The sequence below is a fragment of the Crinia signifera genome, chromosome 5, assembly GCF_055691185.1.
Source record: "Crinia signifera chromosome 5, ASM5569118v1, whole genome shotgun sequence".
In the NCBI taxonomy this organism is placed as follows: Eukaryota; Metazoa; Chordata; class Amphibia; order Anura; family Myobatrachidae; genus Crinia; species Crinia signifera.
Window position 1 is genome coordinate 222627681 of NC_139221.1, and position 4451 is coordinate 222632131.

Consider the following 4451-nt stretch of genomic DNA (forward strand, 5'->3'; position numbering starts at 1 on the left):
GTTTTTTTGGCATTAAACTGTAGTTGCCATTCTCTTGACCATTTCTCTAATCTACCTAGATCCTCAATCATTTGTTTTACCCCTCCTGGTGTGTCTACCCTGTTGCATACCTTTGTGTCATCTGCAAAAAGGCACATTTTACCCTCAATTACATTTGCAATATCACCAATAAAGATATTAAAAAGTACCGGTCCAAGTACAGATCCCTGGGGTACTTCATATATCGCAGCATATTCCATTGCGCTTTACAAAGGAGACAGTGATGCAACAAACAGGGTATGTACAGACAGTCAAATGGTAGGAGGGCCCTGCTCGCAAGCTTACAATTTATAGGAAAATAGGCATTGATACATAAGGATAGGTACTGTATTCTTTATTGCATCGATTCCACCAGAATGCAAGGTTCTGTGACTGGTTCTGGAATTTGATAAGTAAAATATGGAACACTTCACAAATTTGCATGTCATCCTTGCGCAGGGTCCATGATATTCTTCTCTGTATCCTTCTGATTTTAGTATATGCATATTCTATGGCGCCTTACAATGCATCAGGCAGGCAGGTGTGCACAAGAGAAGGCGCAGCAGCTGTGGGCTGCAACAAAAGGCGTGGCAGTGCAAAGACGAAATGGCACAGTAGTGGGGGCATGTCATAGCAGCAGGCAAGTCAGGTCCAGGGCAAGACTGAACAGGTGACATGGTGGGCCCAAAGCAATCTCATTTGCATGATCCGGGTGACATTAGGTCACTGGGAGCAGCCATTGGTGAGCGGTCACAGTCTGTTAAAAGAGTTCCATGCAGCACAGGCAAGGAGCTGTGAAGTGCATGGGCTATGGAGGAAGTGGAAAGGTTGTGTTGGTAGTGATGGGTGGGGCTTTGGTCCCCAGCTTGCCGGGAACCTCGTGTAGAGGGGAGGGTGCGGTGCACAAGGCAGGAAATGTAGGGGAGTTACAGACCAATAGGCGGCCACACGCCTGGTTTAAGCATTAATACGGCATGGGCCATATGGGTTGCGTGCCAGGTAGGATGAAGTGCGGATGGTAGCTGATCCAAAAATGGTAAGGGGCATGTTCACGTGAGTCACATGGTGGTGGCTGGCATGGCCCAGGCAGTACCAAGTTGGTAGGGGGTGTGGTCATGTACCCACGGCGGTGGAACGGACAATCCCCCATGGGTACCACGTTAACAAGAACAGAACACACTGCTTCCCTTTCTTGCCCTGCGATTGTTTGGTTATGATTATGGATTTGTTCAATAAAGCTGTGACCCATTTTAATTGCCCACTAACTATGTTGTTGTGTCTCAGTTATTTGGTTGACCAAGCAAGGAGCAGGGGGGCAGATTTAATTCATTCCCCCAGCTAGGAAAAGATACCCACCCACCCAGCCCGGTTTAGGGGTAAAGATAGAGGCTTCTAAAGGGTACTAGCCAGTTGTCATGGATGTCAATATTGTATTGACATGTCTTACAAAAAAAAAGGAAATTTAAATTGGCATAGATAGAGAATTATGTTCTATAGTAATGATTGCTTTGGTTGTCAATGTTATGTGTGATGTGCGTACAATAGGCGACCGCACACATGGTTCCAGCATTATTACGGCATAGGCCATACGGGTTGCGTGCCAGGTAGGGTTAGGTGCGGATGGTAGCTGATCCCAAAATGGTAAGTAGCGTGTTCACGTGAGTCACGTGGTGGCTGGCATGGCCCAGGCGGGTAAGGGGTGTGTTCACGTGAGTCACATGGTGGTGACTGGTACGGCCCAGGCAGTACCAAGTTGGTAGGGGGCGTGCAAGTATATGCACCAAGCTTCAAAAAGGTTGTGCAAAGGTTCCTACTCTTTGAAAGATTGATGACCTCTATAGAATGTTTTAGTGTGCACAGATACTTTTAGCAATGAGATGACCCGTTCCTGACATTATTATTGGGCAGATTACAAAGTGCATATGTAAAGTATCACAATACTGTATAATTGTGCTATATTTTTTTCCTCCGTTCTGCTTTTTAATAGTGATCAGTTGAGTATGATGCCTACATACAGGTCATTTGTTCATTTTGGGGAGGCACAGGCAGAATTCCTCACACACAGGTTTATTTACTAAGATGGGAGTTCTATTTAAGATTGGATGCAACCAATGATATTTTATCTATTATCTTCTAGAAGGTAGAAACTTCTGATTGGTTGCCCATAGCAACATCCCAACTTCACTAGAACTCCTATCTTAGTAAATAAAACCCAAAAAGTTTTATCCTGATTACCAGACATTATCAGTGTTTTTAATCTACATATATCAGGGAATTGCCTGCCTGATGTATGGCCTGCATCCAAAGCCCAATCCCATTGCTTTCCAACTCGCCTATCAAGATCTTTTTTGATATGGTTCAGCAAATCAAGAATTTCCAATATAGTGGATTTCCACAGTCACCCAGCTCAATAATTGACAACGTAATATTTGCAGATGTATGGGTCCCATTATTTCATATTTTCCATGTTTTATGAAACTGGTAATTTAAATGTATAGTAAACAGTGTGGTATAAATATAGAAATTGCTTTATGTATACATGTGATGGGGAAGTTGGCAGTAAAATGTGTCATGCTGTTTCTAAAGCTGTGTACACAGGGGGGCAATTTCAGCACATATCGCTGGCAATATGGTCACTGAGCGACCATATTGCCAGTGGCTTCATGTGCTGTGGGAGATAAATTGCTAGGAGCGTGCTCCCGCTGCCAGCCCTTCATGGTCGCTGGTCGCAGGAGCCTGCTCCTCTGATTATGGCTGAAAATTGATGATCGCTGGTGCACAATGCACTGTGCACTAGCGACCAGCAATTTCTAGTCAAAATGAGGTAGAGACAGAATGAGACAGAATAGCTTGCAATTTTCAGTCAAAATTGCCGGTCGCTGATGGAAACAGTACACTGAGCAATATATTGCTGAGCGATTTTAAGCCAAAATCGCCCAGCGACCAAATCGCACTGTGTACAGTACACAGCTTATGCTTGCTATGTTTTTTTCCAGTCTGGTATCTTTCTATCCTTTGTATGCTCCCTCTTGTTGTCTGATCCTGGATCACAGCTTGAAACCATCACACACAATGAAGTCTTCCTGGCTCCTTTCAGTGGCCTATTCATAATCACTGCTGCTTTGTAAATTAAACAGCTGCTACAATTGACTTTCCAGAACAGAAGTGTCATGTGATTTTGTAATTAGTAAGGGATAAATCAGGATAAACATTATATATCTGTATAAAATAAATCATGATTACATCTATTTTCAACACTTTCTAAACGGTTTTAGCTGTGAAATTGTAAAGAAAAAGGAAAGGCTGAATGTGTGTGAGAGTCAATCTCTCTCTCTCTCTCTCTCTCTCTCTCTCTCTCTCTCTCTCTCTCTCTCTCTCTCTCTCTCTCTCTCTCTCTCTCTCTCTCTCTCTCTCTCTCTCTCTCTCTCTCTCTCTCTCAACCAATGCATTAAATTACGCACACACACAACAAAGATATAAGGAGGTGGATCACATCATGGATCCAGCCTTACGAGTAATATATAAATATCTCTTATGCTGTACTGTAGCATTAACCAAGGAAATCCAGGCCTTAAAATCAGGTGTCGAGGAAGTCCTGGTTTAAAGATATGGTATTGGCAATTGTTTTAAAGGTGTCCATGGTACTTTTCTGTATATATTACTGTACTTAAGAAATTAAATTCCACATTACTGTGTTTATGTAATGTTATGGCCGATGACATCTGTTTTTGCAGCGGAGCACCCCCCCGCCGATAGTAATGCACCTCACCACCACCCTGGCCGCCCATGCCCCCCCCCCCCATCCCCCGCAGATTTACCTGTAGTCGCTGCGGTGGTCCCGGCTCCCCTCCTGGCTTCATTCTGATGCTATGAAAAATGGACCATCACAAAATGTCCGCCCCCATACAGCAGACCGTTTCAGAGAACAGTGTGCTAAATGGGGGCGGACATTTTATGATAGCCCGTCTCCATAACATCAGAATGTAGCCAGAAGGGGAGCCGGGACCACCGCAGCGACTACAGGTAAAGCTGCAGGGGATGGGGCATTACAATAGCGCCGCAGACCCCCCCGACGCCTGGACTTAAACAGCACCTCCCTGCGACCATGGGGGCTGCGGCGCTATTGTTACGCCACTGTGTTTTTGCCTGTGTGATGAGTTGCTTATTGACCTTGGGCTGTATTATGATAGAAATAATGGTACTTGTGGATTATCACGGCTCCCATCACATGCCATCACATGCCATATATAGTGGCATGCGATGGCATGCGAGGGGATGCGATTTTTGCAGTTTTTAGCAGGTTTTTTGAAAAAATAAAATAAAAAAATCGCATGCAATCGCATCGCATGCGATTTGATAACAGAAAAGCATCCAAATGCATTGGTACGCGTCCTACGACCTTTTCATACCCCCACTATCCACGTCGGCGTGGA

General features: G+C 44.5%; 1 non-coding gene across 1 annotated transcript; it reads right to left on the reverse strand.

The window, feature by feature from the left end:
• Nucleotides 1-432: 432 nt before the first annotated feature.
• LOC146005896 (U6 spliceosomal RNA) lies at nt 433-536 on the reverse strand. The gene has a single exon (XR_014444059.1). It is a non-coding gene; the product is annotated as a U6 spliceosomal RNA (small nuclear RNA).
• Between the last annotated feature and the right edge of the window lie 3915 nt (nt 537-4451).